Source organism: Ambystoma mexicanum, chromosome 2q, assembly GCF_040938575.1.
Source record: "Ambystoma mexicanum isolate Mex_15411 chromosome 2q, UKY_AmexF1_1, whole genome shotgun sequence".
NCBI classification, from domain to species: domain Eukaryota; kingdom Metazoa; phylum Chordata; class Amphibia; order Caudata; family Ambystomatidae; genus Ambystoma; species Ambystoma mexicanum.
Window position 1 is genome coordinate 1,375,801,954 of NC_090924.1, and position 18,574 is coordinate 1,375,820,527.

An 18,574-nucleotide genomic window follows, 5' to 3' on the forward strand; every position below is an offset into this window, starting at 1 on the left:
AAGTTGTCATGGAATCATCCTGAAGTTGTCATGGAGTCATCCTAGAGTAATCCGAAGTCATCCGGGAGTAATACCAACTCATCCTGAAGTTGTCATGGAGTCATCCTGAAGTTGTCATGGAGTCATCCTAGAGTAATCCGAAGTCATCTGGGAGTAATCCCAACTCATCCTGAAGTTGTCATGGAGTCATCCTGAAGTTGTCATGGAGTCATCCTAGAGTAATCCGAAGTCATCCGGGAGTAATCCCCACTCATCCTGAAGTTGTAATGGAGTCATCCTGGAGTAATCCAAGATCATCACTGGAAGTAATCCAAACTCATCTTGGAGTAGTTTCTGTGATGACTCTAGAGTCATCATCTCATTAAATATTTCAGCCCACACACATACTTCAGGATGATCTTCCTGAACTATCCAAGGATGACTCTAGAATGGAGTCATCGGATGACTCCAGAATGATTCCAGGATGATCTTCCTTTTTGACTAGGGTACAGGTACTCATTCCCCCAGAGTATCTTCTTACTGTTGAGAAGTCACAGTACTCCACCATTAAAAGTGCCTGCTGAGAAGTGTTGTTATGTTATGTTACGGATATATTTATAGAGCGCACGTACGCCCGAAGGCGCCAAGGTGTTAAACCAGCAGGAGGACTAATGAAGAATAGGAGGGTTTTCAGGGAACGACGGAAAGAGACGTGATCAGGAATAGCCCGCAGGGAATGGGGGAGATAATTCCAGGCGTTGGCTGCAGCAACTGAAAAGACACGGCCACCTAGACAGGAAAGTCTGACCAGGGGACTTGAACCATAAGAGCAGACTGAGAACGAAGCAGACGGTGGGGGAACAGTTTATAAATGGAGCGATGCACAATGCAAAGAGATTTAAAAAGAACACGCTTCACAACAGGTAGTCAGTGGAGCTGTCGAAGTAGAGGAGACATATGCGCGCCCAGCGGGGGATGAAGTACAGATCTGGCTGCCGCATTTTGAAGGACCTGGAGACAGTGCGTAAGATAGCAAGGCTGACCCAAGGTAGAGTGAATTACAGTAATCAATCACACTCCGTAGAATCGCTCCAACAGCTCCAACAACGGGGGCTTGAAATTGAGCCGGAATGAAAGGAAGAACTTTCTGCAAAATGGTCAATTTAAAATGGCCGAAACTGCAGACGGACGCAACCTGGTCGGCCATAGATAAAGATGACGCAATCTTAACACCAAACATTTTAACAGAAGAGGCCGGCATAGGAAAAGAGCCCAAAGCAGTGGGCCAGAAAGAGAGGGGGTTGAGGTACCAACAACCAGAACCTCTGTTTTGTCACTAAGTTTAAGCCAGTTCGCCGCCATCCAGGATCCCAGGTCCTCAACGCAGCTCCTCAGCCGTGCAGCAGTATCAGGCCGAGTAAGATTAAGGTGGACAAAGATCTGCGTGTCATCGGCATGGGAGTAGTACCTGATACCATAGGACTGAATAAGGCGGAGAAGTGGCCTAATATAGATGTTGAACAATGTTGGTGTCAATGAAGAGCCGTGCGGGAACCCACAAGATAGCAGAACAGACTTGGAGAGAAAGGGGGGAAGAGACACTGACCGGGAGCGATCGGCCAGGAAGGCGGAGAACAATGCCAGAACTAGGCCAGACAAGCCAGCCAACGATAGCCGGGAGATCAGGGTAGGATGGTCAACCGTGTCGAATGCAGCTGAGAGATCTAACAAAATCACTACCCCGACACCGCCCTGGTCACCAAGGGCCAAGATCATCCAGCACGGAAGTAAGGACTGACTCAGTGCCCCTCCCAGGACAAAAGCCAAACTGCAAGGAATCAAAGAACCCAGAGGATTCCAGAAAGGAAGAAAGCAGGGGTGAAACAAGGCACCCCAACAACTTCATGAGGAAGGGGAGAAGCGAGATAGGACGGAAATTAGAGAGCAGAGTGGGATCCAAAGAAGGCCTCTTAAGCAGGGGGACCACGAGCGCATGCTCCAGGACATTGGGAAAGGATCCATCACAGAAAGATGCATTAACTGCCGTTGCAATCAATGAGATAATGCCCCCAGAGATTTCCTTAAGGAGAACAAGACAAATAGAGTCAGCAGGTGAGGCAGATTTAAGCCATGAATCGCCAGAAGAACATCTTGGTCAGAAAAGGCAGGAAAAACAGACCAAGTGGAATTAGGTAAGGGAGACGAATTGGAAGGAAGCATAGTTGCAGACTGCCCCTCGGTATTACTCATATTATGGCGAGTAGTCTCAATCTTGCGTTGAAAAAAGTAGGAGAGAGAATTGCAGAGAACCTGGGAAGGCACCACGTGAGAGCCTGATTTAGCAGGAGAGGAGAGGGAGTGAACCAAGTTAAAGAGAGCCTTGGGTTGATTGATGGCTATTTCCACCTTCAGGCTAAAAAGAGATTGTTTTGCAGAAATAATAGCCTTATGATAGGGTACCATAGTGCCCAGACAGTAGCAAGTTTTGTCATCAGGAGAACAGCTGGCATGCCACTTCCTCTCAGCTTGCCTGCATAACATTTTACAGGCCCTAAGTTCATCAGAGCACCAGGGCTCAGAGGGATGGTTTTTCCGTTTACAGGGCCTAAGGGGAGCCAAAAGGTTAGCAGCCGCACAGAAGGAAGCATCCAGCATCAGCAGAGAACAGGGCATATCTTGGGCTCACCAGGACTGAAGAGCGGCTACTAGATCAGAGCTAGAGACCCTGTGCCAGCTGCGTTTAGGAATAGCAAGCTTGGCCACAGGCAAAATAGAGTCCAGATGAGAGATGGAAAAAGGTACCATAAAACGGTCAGACCATAGTACTGGACTTGGAGGGAGAATAGTAATAGAAGCGCTGGGAGCAAAGACAAAATCCAGAATGTTTCCCCATCAGTGAGTGGAATCAGTGATTAGTTGAGGAAGGGTAAGCTCCGACATTAAGGGCCAGAAAATGTGATAACTGCCGTTCAAATTTAGCATTTGCTGGAAAATTAAAATCTCCAAAAATTAAAAGGTTGGGATGTATGAGCTGGAGTTCCAGCACAAATGCAAGAAATTCTGCACATAAGGTGCTACCAACCCCTGGGGTTCTATAAACCACCAGGAGGGACAGTGTTGAGGTGGGAGACAAAGAAACGTGAGCAGGAAGACACTCCAGCTGAAGGGAGTGAACTGAGACAGTACAAGAAGTTTTAAAAATACCCTTATGCATAATGGTTACTCCATCCAGAGAATGACGAGAAGCACAATCAACACGAGCAAGCTCAGAATTGGGAGTGGGGAGGGTGCTTGAATGATGGAAAGGCCAGATGTATCACAAAGCCAGGTCTCCATTAGGATCAGGGTGAGAGGTAGTAACCAGATCATAGCAGTCAAGGGCGTGAGCTACCAATAAGTGGCCATTAAGGAGTAAACAATGAAGAGCGTCCATTGTAGGTCTGGCTTTAAGGGGTTTAAGAAAACCAGCCGGCCATTGAGTGTTAGAGTGGTACACAGATACCTGGACACTACGATCCACATGACCACCCACTGTAGAGGGGCAGCCTGCAGAGTGCAGAACTTGCACGGCCTGCGCACGGACAAGCTCAGACGGGCTTGACTTTGGTGTGACTTTGGTGCGGAGCCCTTGCATGCTGCGCATCCGGGGTTGATCATTTATGCTAATGCACATAGCGAGTAAAACAAGCTCCAGTACCAGTGTTATGTTTCAGGAAAGATTTCCCTTAGGTGTAATTGTCCCTCCATTTATGGACTTCCAAATGTTTTGCTTTTGGTTGGGTAACCTAACCTTACTTTTTCCCTTGGAGCACAGTCTTCAGCTGCACTCCTCTGGGCTTTTAGTCATTTGTTATTGGGTAAATGACACATTCTTCAGACTATCAGCACTGGAAAACTTTGTTTCCCTTAATCTTTGACTATGTTGCCATTTCTTAACTTTTTATTTATGTGCCAAGTACCTTACAGTACCTCGCATAGGGGTTCTGTGTTTTATGGCCGTAGATACCATCCAAGGCTTTTATGGTGATTGTACCAGTGTGCCTACGACGAACTGGTGGCAGCAGTTTACTTTTATAGTATTTTGACTTCTTGTTAATGAACCATATCGCGTTTACTGTGTTTGGCTCAAGACTGTAGCCAGTGCCGAAAATGTCCATGCCATTTTGTTCTGTCCTTTAGCCATGTTGTCCCTTGCCTTGACCCAGGCCGATCAGACCCGGGAAACTCTTAATTCAGCATTCAGCCTCCCGCAAAAAAAACACTACTTTTGCGGGCTCCTGCATGACACGTGTGCTAGTGCCCAGGAATCGAATTGGGACTGTCTGGTCCCAAACCACACCACTGGTGCCAGTATGTCTGGTATGCCTGAATGACTGGGACCACCGTAGACCGTGATTGGTCCAAGTCTGGGGTGCTTGCAAGAGAGCAGATCTTCGATTGGTTACTCCAGATTTGAGCGCAAAACGAATCTTGGATAAGAGAAGGGGCTATGCATCCATTCCAGGTCGATCACTGCTAAAGCAGATCCGTGGAACCGCTAGAGACGTGCTGGAAGGTTTGGCACCCTGAGCCCGCTGTTGTTCCGTCAGACCTCTGTTTTTTCATCGATCACTGAAGGCCTGCAAGGGCGCTTCGACCCTTTCAAGCAGTGGGAACTACTCTCAGCACCTCCTGATTACCCTCCCAAAAGCCTCATCGGAAGTGTTCCTGGCCATCCAGTGAACTGACGAGCTCGAACCCAGGGTATCGCATAGGAGCGCCGCCGTCCCGAGTTGTGACTTGAGACTTAAGGAATCGCCAGCTTGTGGTCCTAGGCGCTCAACCGCCAAATTATGTAGTCCTAGCTCCTCTGGGTCACAATTTAAGAGCGTGCGCCACACTGCACACATTTGCGGTCCCTGTGTCTCCCTGCTGTAGTGACAGTCATTGTAGGAGCCTTGTCTGCCCCGCTGTGCCCTGAGACGTGCTGCACTGGAACTGTCCTCTTTTCACTGAGAGCTCAGAAAATGCTACTGTCCCACCACGGACGATCGTCCTGCCCGCACCCGCTGAGAGCCGGAGGGACGTGCAATGGCAGGGGTTGAACCTACAAGCGACCTGGCCTAGACTGGCAAAGTTTGGCCCGGACTGTGTGAAGGGTTGGTGAGTACTTTCATCACTTACCGGTGGACCCCTGGCACAGCCATTGTTCTTTATGCACGAGAATCCCTAAAAAGATACTCACCTTAGCTGGGCTAGCCTGCGCTCCCTAGCTATTGCCGAAACTCAAGTCACTCAGCAAGGGTAGACACTCCTTGAATAGTCGGACACTGTTCTTCATCACCTCAAGCCCCCATCCTGAACAGCTCCTGCTCCCCGAAGAGGACTCGCTTTCTCTCATAGCGCACAACCGTGCGTTTTCAACGCACTACTGTACTTTTGAGCTATATTTGTGTTAACACATCCTTCTGTTACAGGTTGCGACTGTGTTCCCCTTTACTGCATTAGGCAAACGTAACTGTATATATGTTAAATAGTGAAAGGCGTGTGTGGTAACTGTTTTATATTACTGTGGTTTATTCGTGTTTAATTATTAAGGCCTTTAATAAATGTATATATATTTATTATATACACTTGTCTAAGTGTATTCTGTGGAGTTTTACTGTGTATGCTCATTGTGGGCTTCCGATCACGCTCATCCCTCTTGCGATTTAGTATCGACTGCCTGTCAAGCTCCTGTGATTGGCCTGGCTTGTCCAGAAGGTTCCCCTGTTCCACTAAACTAGGGTGGCCTTCTAAACCTCTGCCCACCAGGTCAGAGTTTAGAAATCCATCTTAACACTATGGGCCTCACTACAAATCCGGTGGTAGCCGTACCGGTAAAACCGTCAGGCTGCTGCCGGACTTGCGATTTTTACCGGCGTTTGACTTGCCGGAAACACCAGGGGATTACAACCCTGGTGTTCCTGTAAGTCAGGCGCGGATAAATTCTTAATCCCCATTCCCAGGACTCAATGCGAATGGGGATGTTGGAAGCACCGGCACCGTTAACAGAGCTTCCAAAAAAGTCTGTGGGTGGGTGCCGTCCTGCCCCCAAGTCTGAACAGGCGGGCAGGACAGCACCCGCCCGCAGACTCACAGTGTGCCGGTCCGGTAACAACAGTGCTGGTAGACTTACCGGCACTGTTGTTACCGGACCGGCACAATCAGAATGAGGCTCCTATGTGTTTCAAATTAAATAAGTGCAGGTACTGCGGAGCGGCAAGCTCCCGACCACTTAAAGCACATGCAACCAAGAGACCATAACCCTGATTTTGCCTGTTAATCGCGCTATCCAGCATAATTATTACATTATTAGGGCATGACTGGACTGCCCCTCCCCCAGGAGCCCATTTTCATCACATTCAGCACAGCATCATTTGCTGGAAACACCTTACAAATTACAAAGCACACTTTGCCACAAGCTTCTTAAACTTGAAATTTGGAGTGCATAAGTCCTTAAAATTGCTACTCTGTCACTCAAACCCTGGGACACCTGGTTCCACGACTTTCTCAGAGTGCAGAGAGGCAAATTAAGGCGAGTGCAAGACACGTCATTCTGGCGCAGTAAGAAGCCAGCTGTGACTCGAGCACTCAGAACGAGATTATTTTTAATCTCCAAGGCTGCCAGGAAAAGGCTCGGAAGCTAGACAGCACGGCAGCTCAAGCCACCTCTGAATTCAAGATAATATATTTTATGCAGCGCTTCATGTGGGATTCCCTCCTGCTTCCAGGTGCTGTAAGAATAGTACTACTTATTGCGCTTGGGAAGATGAAGGGCCGTATTGGGCCTCCCTGGATTTGAACCCGCGTCCTGCAGGGCGAGCACTGGTGTCTGCGGCAAGAGCATAACCCACTGGCCTATCTTGCGAGTGAAAAAGGTGACCATGGTGTTCCAGGTTCTTCTTCGTGCCACCTTGTGCGCCGCAGGAGGCTGCGCACTGCACAGTGCTGTGGATTGCACGCGCCATGAGTAGGGGAAAACAGCACAGGGGAGGCGGTGGCCGTGGCTGCAGCGCTCAATGCGAGTTTCGCTTGCCAAATCCCCATCAAAATACCTGGCACTGATCAGTGCCCGGGCAATAATGGCAATTAATGGCATTGTGGCCCAATTGATATTACGTGAGTATATACAATGCATACTTGCCAACATTCTGTGATCAAAAAGAGGTAGGATTTTTCAAGTTTCAAAAATAGTCATTAGCAAAATGGTATCATCGCAGGGCATGACATCACAAAGAATGTGCCCCTGATCAGATGACAAGAAATGTCTAACTGGGGTGGGCGGATTTCTTGAGAAATCACATAAGCAAGGAGTGACCTGTGAGCACTGTGGTAAGCCACCTTCGTTTGGGCATTAAGGGTGTTGTGAGCGCTGCCTATAAGTCAACCACCATTGGCAATGAAAGTGAAAACAGACAGGAGAGACCCATGCGCTATTAAGATTCACAACTTTTTCTAGGAAGGTGTCGTGTGGTGGAGGTTTGACTTCATACCCACCCATTCTCCACGCTAGTCTAGATACCCATTCACACCCATTGCGTGCCCCTCCCTGTGCACAATACACATCAATTGGATTTTTATGAGCAAGCTTTGTGCTTTTAAGGTGACAGTAACATTATAAATGATAATGATGTATTATTTATATAGCGCCTTAAACCAAAGCGCTTTACAGAGCATATATTTACATACAATATCACCCAACCAAAATTGGTACTACTTAATAAGTAGTCTATTGAAAGGCAATGGACTAATTGCAGCTGTAAACCAACTCCTAGTGTGAGAAAAAGGTCTTGACCAAGTATGCCTTCCATCAGTTGATTTATAAGGAAATGTGTGTCCTTGCATCTGTTCCTTGCACTGTATTCTTGTTAAAAACAAGCATTGGCAAAGCCAACAGTATTGGATCTTTTATAGGCATTAACTAGGCACAGCCATAATGTTCCCAGTTACTACAATATTTTTTTCCATTTGTTTACGTTTTATGGCAGGCAGCAGTGCCATTATGGAAATACCTGGCAAGTGGCTATGTGCATGCATACACAACAGCAAAAACGCCTGACTTTGCCATTGCTTGTTTTGAACAGGAATGTAGTGCAATGCACAGATACCAGGACATTATATGTGCTTATAAGCACATCTAACGATTTTGAGTTGTGTGTAGACATTAGTGGTATTTGCCAGGCACAGCCATAATGTGCCACAGTAATGCCATGTTCCAACTGTTGACGTATAATGGTAGCTTGAAAAGTGCCTGTCTCCTGCCTACAGAAAAGCCAAAACATTTAGCATTTACATTGCTTTTCTTTAAACGTTCAGTAGGGAATCAAAATACAAACACAAGGAGTGGATGTAACCACATAATGTTTCATTTTAGAACCAAACAACCTAAAACAATACAGATCACAAACCTTCCAAGCAGAGAGAATAAAGACCCAAAGATACATACATAGTAAAAGAAAATGAGACTATCCGAAGTTCAAGCAAAAGAATTAACCAACACACTGAATAAAATCGGTATATATAGAATGACGTAGTGGGGTGCTATTAATCAGCCACAGATGTTATTACAGAGGATAGTCTAAGGGCATTCAGTTTACTGTGGTCAGCCGTAACCTCATTAATTCATACCTATTCATAAAACGTGCACTCCATCCACACACTAACCCATAAGCAAACACACACACTATGGTATAAAACACGCCTCTTTTAAACATGGTCATCTAGAATTAAACAAATATAGAAAAAATGAAATGAATATGCCAAATATCCTCCTTCCTTAATACTGATGCGCTTACCTTTTAGCCTAAAAATCAAGAGCACCACAATAAACCAGTCATTGTGAAAACAGAAGTCTTTTGCATGCTATTTAGCTCCTGCCATTCGTTCACAGCAAAAAAATAAATGTGTTTCTTGCAGGTTACTAGCTGGCTGGGACTGGCCGGTAGGTGAATAGGGAACCGCCCAAACCAAAAACTGTGTTGGGCAGTTTTTTGGGTCAAAGTGGGCCAGTTTGATAAGCTACTTCACTACGTGGCTAGTAGTGTTGCCCATTGTTGCTGAATACATATTCTTTAAAAAGCACAATTTGCTTCACCTTCTTATCAAAAAACGTCCCCTTAGGTCTGATTCAGTCTGTTACAAAAGGAATTAATTGCCATTTGCAACGGTGGGCCACATTTTCATTAGTGCCCGAAACTATTTTATGGCTCCGTCTGACCATGGATACTAGATAGGGTAATTACATTCCAATAACGAAAGCTTGGTCAGCTTGTCGAAAAAAGTGTTCATCACTTAAACCCACCTCGCTCAGAAAACAGGGATATGTTCTTTTCATTACTATGGATATGAGACGCTCCAGCCAGCACGTGAGAGCAAGCGGGCTCGCAGTGCTTCTGGGCATACATGACAATTCCTCTGTTGCTCTAGTCAGAGTCTGTCAGACGTGCGGCTCCATCAGTCACTACCAGGACTTACCGGAAACTAGAGGGTAATGCCAGGATGTGATGCGTCACAGCCCACGCCAGTTAAAAAATGCGGTAGGATACGATAGTGAAATCCGTAGGCGGTAGGTCCGTCTGAAAAACAGTAGCCTGCCGCCTAAATCCGTAAGGATGGCAAGTATGACATTAGCTGGAAAATTCCAATATATTCCTATGTATCGGCCATGACTATTGTCGATGCTTGTTTTCAAGAAGTACTTGGACAAGGAGGAGAAGTCCAATGAGGTATTTAAAGATGGAGCAGAAAGCAAATCCCATACGGGCCTGGGTCAGGCACAATGAAAGCAATCGGTGTGAGAGTGAAGACCCTGCTTATAACTAAACTGAAGCGCTGTTAAGCAAAACGTAACTGTTAAAGAGGGTATATTACATAGTGGAAGTTTCCATCCACGTGGTGGGGGGTGGGGGGAGTGCACACTATAAATACATCCCCACCCCTAGGGTGAGAAGAATGATTTTCAAAATAAAAAACAGCACAGGCCACCGACATAGAAGGAGGGCAGCCGGTTCAGTGGCCGCAAACATAAAAGAAGGACTCAAAATATAACAGGATACTACTCGTCACTCAACCTGATGCATTTCCCCCCTCTTTACCCCCCTCCTCCTTCTTTCTTCTCTTACCTCAATGTAACTAGCGCCTAGATATCCGAGGGTTTGGGCGCTGCAAATGCAAAAATAAAAAATCTGTCACGGTGCAAGATAGTGGTTTTAATTGCAAGCACCAAACTCTGATTGGAGGTAGGACAGTATGGGGAGTTGAAAAGCAAGGGAGGAGAGCTGTGGCTTACCTGATGTCGGGATTATTTAATCAGGTCCTGGCAAAAACCAGGGCGGTATCCACCTGTCCTGTAATTCCCAGGACAGGGATTTTAAAATGAAAAAAAGGCCTGAAACGCGGTGGCAAATAAAGACAGCACAGAAAGAAACTATAATGGGGCCCGTACACAGGCCAGAGCCATCGAACAACCAACTGCCAGATTCCCCAACTGTCACCCGCCCCGCTCCCGCACACAACGTTTTATCACTGTGTTCCATGGCGCACGGCAAGCAAAGCCTCGTGCCATGGAACACAAGATGGTAACGGACACCCAGACCAAAGTACCGGGACGGTCGATGTAAAACCGGGACATCTTGACACCCTTTCCCATTCCCCATGTGGGATCCATCTAGGATCCCCAGTGATGCTCCTTCCATCATTGGAAAATGGGTCCTTGGAATGCGCAGTATATGCGGGCCATTTGATGGTTGGATCCCATGCACCCGATTCAGTGGCGTACCGAGCAGGGAGTAGGGGGAGCAAGCTGCCCTCCCCCCCACAGACTCTTGAGAGCCTGACTAAGACTTTTGTCAGTGGGACACCTCTCCCGTACGGCACCTCAATGGGAAAGGTGTCTAACTGGGAGGCCATGGTGTGCCGAGAAATTCCTGCTCAGCACGGTCATTGTCCTGGCAGCAGAACACCTTACCCTTGCCAAACGGGAGAGGTGTCCCGCTGCCAGGACAATGTCCCAAGGAGCTCCAGGCAGCAGCAAAAGGGTTCTCACGTGGTTCTGTGTCAACAGAACATTACAATGTGACAGAGGCGTTGCTAGGGTGAGGCTGAGGGGGGCTATAGCCTCGGGTCTTTTGGTTGTAGACCCAGATAAAAGTTCTGGGGTTGCAACCAAAAGTCTAGCTAGCCCAGAGTCCCGACATGCCCCGACATTAGCGTAGCCCCGAATCTTTTACAAACCTAGCAACACCCCTGCATTGTGAGTTATAAGGCACTGATATGGACTATTAACAGGGACGTTTGACCCTTGAAAAATGTCCATAGAAAGGAATGATCAGCAGTGAAAAGGAAAGGATGCATAATTTAACCAAAGTGTGTAATCCTGGGCAAATCATTTAATCACACTGTATTATCGATTCACTTCAGAGCCTATGTACATATATCATGCTGTTATTTTTAAAAAAAAGCCTCTCTCTAGAGTTGCTCCATATATAACAATAGTGCAATTTAGGTATTTTGCACCACAAAGTTTTTTGCCACTTGCATACTTATGGTAACCAATTCTACAGTCACTTCCATGGTGCCTCCAAGTCTCAAAGACTGATGCGACCCATATGCAAATGAGGAGGCTTGTATACATTTTCCCTCAGAGCACCTGGACAGAGCTCTAATAGATGAGTTCCCTGCATCTGTAATGATCTGCAATTTATTCTTTTTTTGTTATGTGTTAAAATGCCATCTACCACTAATGTTACCCAAAATGTAGATTGGGGCAGGGATGGGCGGTTTGTTGGTGCAAATGAGACCATATGGAATTACGTGCACTGTATTTGGGGGGAAAGTAGCAGGATCTTTTTCGTTTCCCCCTCCACCAACCCCCACGCTTGCAATGCTGGATACTGCCCTGACCCGTTTGTCGATTCACCTGCTTTAGGGATACGAAGCATGCGAATGGGCAACACGAATCCGTAACTTGCATGGGGATCCCCGTCATGTTAAGCCGTACCAGCCCACCGAATGCAGGGCCACTTTCAGTACTACAGAAGGGACAGGAACGCTTTCCTGCAGTATCAAAACACATCTTCTGCAGCTGGAAAAACGATAGAAAGTGCCGCTTGAGCGAAGAGCACAGATTGGCCAATGAGGCTCCTCGAGTGTTGTGAAAATGGGGCTTCCATTGCCCCTTACACCCCCGCCGCTCTTCTGTGGACAAGCCAGGGGAAGCACCGCCCAACAGACGGCCTGCTGCGTACGCTGCCATAGCCGCTTAGCCCAGCAGGGCACCCTTGGAGCCTATGTACCCCATCCCCCTCCAACAATAGGATCCTGTCTGGGGTGGGGGGGGGCCCTCCTCAGACTAAATGGCACCAGGCCCAGGAAGCAGGAAGAAAGGAGGGACAACAAGGTGCGAAATGGGGCATATGGGGGGCAAGCTAGAACATCCCCTATTGTTCGGCTTATAAGCGCGGTAAAGTGGGGAAAGCTGCCTCATTGTTCTTGCTACTCAGAAGGAAGAAAGATCTGCCCTCCCTGTGAATTATAAAAACACAAATTGTTAGAATTGTTGAATGTATTAATTTGTGTTTGAATTTTTCAGCGGATTGTCGCAGTGGAGGTACATGGTGCTCCAGGCTGGTAGGCCTTTTGGAATCTACAAGGGACTGGCAGTGTCAAGAGTTGGTTGGCAGCGGAGTACTTAGCTCAGCAAGCCACGAGGAACAGGAGAGGGTATGTGTGGGTGGCAGGAAGGAATGGGAGGTGGACAGGTGCAATGATCAAGGCTGGCGGTGGACTATGCAACTGGCGGTAGGGGCTGGCAGGCACAAGGTAACAGGGCGCAGGGGAATAAAGTTAGTCGGGAAAGGGGGAAGGGGACAAATGTACGGAAAGCGGCGCAGCTACTTGGGGAGTTGGTGGAGGACTAGTGGTTGGGTACCAGGGGGGAGCAAAAGGGGGAGGAGAGTGGGGGGGAACAACCCCCAGGGAAACGAGGAGCAGGCAACGGGGGTAAGGGAAGGGTGCAAGTGCAACGGGGAAAGAAGGAGAACAGAAACCTAATGGGGGAACAACAATGGGTGAGTTACACAAGCAACAGGTGAGTAGTCGGCCTGGAGAGCAGGTGGAAGGGGCAGATGTCGGGTACCGAGGGGGCAGGGGTGAGGCAGCGAGAGAGCGGCAGGACCCCGGCGGTGAGGAATAAGATAGGGACCTGGAAGCTGGGGACCAGGGTTTGGAAGGGAATGGGGGAAGGGAAAAGTTTAGAGCACGTACACCTGGCCAACGGGGAGCAAAGGGGGGGGGGGGGGAGCGCAGGCAAAAGGGGGTGAAAATGTTTAACGGTCCTGCACCTGAGAAAGTAGTAAAAGTGGAACCGTCTGCAAAATAAAGCCTGTGCCAAAAGGAGGAGTGTTTGAAGTACAAGTTAACAAGTTAATAAAGAGAAAAAGTTGACGGTGTCCGCTCCGCACAACGGAGGCTGCCTGCCATCAAGTTTGAGTTCATGCTAAGATAAAGTGGAAAAGTAACAGCGTCAGTTCCGCTCAACGGATGCTGCTCGCCACAACAAGAGGAGTGGAAGGGTGTGCAGCACAGACCAGTAAAACCTGATGCTGTATTACCAAGTAACAAGTAACGGAGCACCTTTAAGCTACCTCCTGCTTAATAAAGCAACTGCGTCCTGTATATCCACAATCCGAGTCATTGTCTTATTTCCGAGGGGATTTTGGTGGAGGCCTTGCCAAAGGGGAAATGTGTGGCGGGCCGCAGAGTAAATAAAGTGGAATTGGGAACCAGGTAAACAAAATGCAGGGCCCCGGTGGAGGCCAGTTTGGGGTGTTGCGGCTACGCTCTAATCATTGGCTCGCTTACATCAGCTCATGTGCTCGCTTTGCAAGTTACTGGCATCTCTCTGCTCACTTGCTCAGTCAAAACTATTACAAATAAAAGGAACACGCACCCAAACAACCTCCAAATGCAGTGACATGCCATTCCTTATAATATGCAGTACACTAACGCAGACCACATTACACAATCTCCTGGAAAGTCCACACGTAAACAGGAATTAAAATCTTCTGGTGCCAAATGGAGTGATTAAAAGCTATTCTGAGTAAAACAAATGTGTGTGCAATCCCTTCCCGTGTATGAACTCGGATGGTTTATTCTGGAGTCATGTCCAACAGACGGACACTTCAGACGCGTGGGGTGCATTGAAAGAGAAATGCAGGCGCATCTGCACGTTTGGTGCTATGTTCTGTCAAGGAAGTGACAATGCTACGTTATTTTCAAAGTTAGAATATGCATTCTAAATCCCAGTATATATATATAACTAAATATATATATTTAAGGCCCCATCATGGGAGGACAGGGATCGCCTCCCACCTGCGCCAGGAGGCCTACCAGGGTTTTTACCAGAGCCAGTAATAACCCCAGAAGAGGGGCGAGGGAGTGAGGAGGAGCCCAGTCTCTGACCCCCAATTATGTGTCATGAGTTCTACCCTGGTACCATTTTCCATCACCCAGCCCTTGCTGATCTGATGCTGATCAGAGCTCTTTCTGTTTGGTGACAGAACTTCAAGTACCAGCATGCATAGCAACCACCAGGGACTATAGCAGAATGCAGAGAGAACCCGCTAGTCCAAATTCAAACTCAGAATCTACCGCATTTAATGAGACACGCCCTTTACCAACCCAGCGGTACTCATGGCAGTGAATGAAGACAGTAGTACTGAATGTACAGTGGACCAAAAAGACAGAGTAAAATCCATTGTGGGTCAAGGGGACACGGCCAACAGGGGTTCATGAATTCTTGCCTTTTAAAGAACAATCTACACGGGAAAGAGCAGACTCAGATTGGGTGTCAGGTGAGATGACGGACCAATGGAAAGGGTGGAAGGGGTGACAAAACAGGAAGAGAGGAGGATAAAAGATCAGGGTGAAGGGTGTTCAGATGAGGTCAGGTAGAGATGGACCAAGAAAGTAGGCAGAGGACTGACCGCGGAGAGGAGTGCCGAGGAGCTTGTGGAGATGCAAGGGATTGTTACAGGTGAGGTGTTAGTAGTGACCGAGAGTGGCACCAGTGAGAGTGAGGCAGTGAATTAGTGAGCGCCTGCAAGAGTGAGTGTAGCAGCTTAGTGAGGGGGTGAGGGGGTGTTGGGAAAGGGGTTGAGTGAGAGGAGCAGAGAGGGACAACAAGAAGGGAGGAGAGGGTATACTATGGAGATGGGAGTGGAGCAGAGAGGAGAGAGAGGGGAAAAGGGAGGAGAGAGTGTGATACCTTTGGAGGAAAGAAAGAGGACATGGGAAGAGAGCGTGTGACCCTCAGAAGGAGAGGAGAAGAAAGTGGGAGAAGGGAAAGCAGAGGCAGGAGTAAGCAAGACAGAGAAGGGATGTTTAGGACTAAGATAGAAAAAAGAGGGAGGAGTGCGTAATAGGCAAGAGTTGTAAAGTGAGCAAGTGGGGGCAAGGGCACAAGGAGCACACAGTGTCTGCTGTTGGCACAATCAAAAACCTTGCGATTGCTATTGAAACCTGGGAAAGGCAGGATCCCCTAGGAAGTCCTATAGGGAATTAGGTAGATAGGGCTATGACATTCAGGCCACCACTGCAGCAAGACTGAATAGATAGTGGGTGTTACTGAGCTCTAGTCTGAAGTTAACTTCCGATTTTAGAGTGGTGGGGGCTAAGGTCGAGGGGGCCCACAGGAGGTCAGGAGAGTGACGCCCATTAGAGTACCGACCGGTGCAACAAACAATTTAAGTACAAAATTATTTGAGTTGTGTTCAATAAAGACACATGAACCATATTCATAGCCTGGAAGTTTGTGAAGACATCTGTGACACCATATTTTAAGTGACTATTACAGGTAAACATGGTCTAAGTTGCATTTTTCTCTATTTTATGGTTCACAATATACATATCATGCTGCACTGACATCCCGTAAACCTTTAAACTGTGTAATCAAATTCTCGCCTAAACCGTATGTTCATGCAAAAATACTTGCATCGATACATCAATGTAAGCAGAGCTGCTTCATTTACTCAAGACAAAAGGCTCTGATCTTGAACTGCAAAATAACATTAATTTTGAACTTTATATCGGAAATGTGGGCCAAGACATATTTTTTTTAATGATAATCTGAAAGACAGCATACCACTGATTAATCCAAGTCTGATTGGCTAGTTAAGCAAAGTTTCAAAGTATCAGAAAGAGGGAGGTTCATCAACTCTTACCCTCGAACAACCTTAAGAGCACAAATAATATGTGCATGTGCCATGAAACCTTGGGTAATGAAAGATCATGTTTTAAAAATATCTTTAGTTCATCAAAATGCCTTTCTCAAACAAGATGGTTTCTACTGATAATGGTCAAGTCAGACACAAATATAATTCAGATAATGTGTAGTAAATTCAGCTTTAAATTTGTGCATTCAAAGTGACCTTTGGAAATAAAGTATTAGTTACAACTTCTGAGCTGTTTGTCTAACTGAAAATCCGAATACAGATCTGGAATCAGCAGACAAATATATATGCATATACAAATGATATATTAACATTTATGAAATGTGCATAATGTGCATATTGGAATAACTTCATCATCTAGAAAGTGTCAGAAACATGAGGGCTATATCCAGATTCAGAATGTTCTTATACATCTGAATATGCCATGTTCACCAATTTCCATGTAGAGAATTATTGGAAAAATAATAATTCAGTTCAATATTGGTTTCTCATAAGGATAGGGCCAGTTCGCAGCTGCACATCTCTTTATGACACCTTCAAGTTTAATGAGCTAGCAGAAGTAAGGAGGGTGGTTCTGGGTAAGAAGGGTGGTTCTGGGTAAGGAGGGTGGCTCTGGGTAAGGAGGGTGGTTCTGGTGGTCGTAAGTGGAGGGAATCTATTACAGGAGCTGTCCAATCCAACGTGGTATCAAATGATGCTACATGTAATGGAGGTTTCTCAAACACATAGGAAGAAGGGAGAGATTTGGGGCAAACAGAAGCAAGAGGGCCCCTCTGACAAGAGCGTAACGGATTGGATACTATCTGGATGTAGCTGATGGGGAAATCTCTTTAAAAGTGCCTTATTCAGACTGGACTAAATCTAAAAGTCCTTTCCCAAAGCAGGATCAGATTACCAGCGAGATTTAGGAGCGGATGCACTGAGCGAAAGGAGAACCTACCTAGTGGAGCCTATCTGTCCTAGACATTTGAAAGACAAACGAAAAATGAGTACCCAAAACCCAGGTTATGTAGACATTTCCCAGAGAATTAATAAAATCCCAGAGAGAATTTAAAAGTATTTCGGGAACCTGGTTTAAACGTATACAATTGAAAAGGGGATTTTGAAGCACGGAGTATGTGCTTTATGATTTAGGATTACAAGTGAACCCCTAGGTTGCATTATTATAATATGATTTTTATCCTGCAATTTTGGATCTCTGTATGCTTTAAACATCTGAAATTGAAATGTGTAATAATGCATCCTTTTGATTGGTGTCTACCACAGTCAAAGTAATTGAAATGTATTTCTTAATGAACACATACAACTGGAATATTGGGAGGTTGAACCAGATTTGTTGAAAAGAGTGGGAGAGTTAGGCTCCAAAAGTAAGTCACCTTGAGAAAACCAAGCCCTTACCATTATTGGCAACGGATCGACAGCATACTAGATAAAAATCAAATAATTAGCATGTATGGCCAAGCTAAGAAACAGTTTGCCATAGAAAGTGTTCAATATTCCAAGAATTGAAGAACCACGTTTTAAAAGTAAGCATATTTCTCCAATGCAAATACGTGTTAATGGTTTCAGAGAAATAAAAGTACATTGTCTTGTTTTAAACTTTAGTCTGAGAATGGCTTCACCTTTTGATTTCAAGTGGGAGGTGGGTTTAAGGCAGACAAAAGTCTTTCTCTACCATGGATTGTTTGATTTGTTTGTGTGAAACCACTAACAGCACGTTGTTTGCAGACATATAGTAAACGCATCTGAACAGATTGTTTAAAATAGCCATTTATGTTTCATTAGATGCATTCATGTATGCATGGATGGATGGATGTATTGGTGAATTTGCATACATTGGCTAATTAAAATTTCAGTGAGACAAAAGTAGGCAGGTTGTGTTTTCCTTTCTGTGGACAAGCTAATCTGACTGCATTTATTTGTAATATTGTGGGTAAACTCCCCAGCATTGGAAGTTAGGAGACAACATGCATTTCCTCAATTTATTATTTTAAATTTAAAAAAAGATAATTATTACTGTAGCCTGTTTATTGTCCCAGATTGTGGGGTGGGATTCTTGCTGTGGTGGGAGTGAGGCGGTCTTACATTTGTACTATTCCTCCTTAAAAGCGGACTAGCAAGAATTAAATACACATTTCTTATCGTCCATAACAAGATGCCTAAAACAAGACTTCAAATGTAGCCTACAGAACTGGGTTGCCCATGATTAGATCGAATTACAAATGTCAGAGGGAGAAAAAAAAAGTCATTTAGACGAAAATTACTTTTATTTTTTTCTACCAGAGACATTTCTAGTAACCCAAACCCCAGCCCCTTAATAGCCTTACGACTCCTCAATTCCTCTG

At 46.1% G+C, this 18,574-nt stretch overlaps 1 protein-coding gene across 1 annotated transcript in view; it reads right to left on the reverse strand.

Annotated features, from left to right (window-relative positions):
- LOC138570183 (ubiquitin-conjugating enzyme E2 E2) overlaps window positions 1-18,574 on the reverse strand; it is a 1,314,846-nt gene that overhangs the window by 575,654 nt on the left and 720,618 nt on the right. The window lies entirely within an intron of this gene.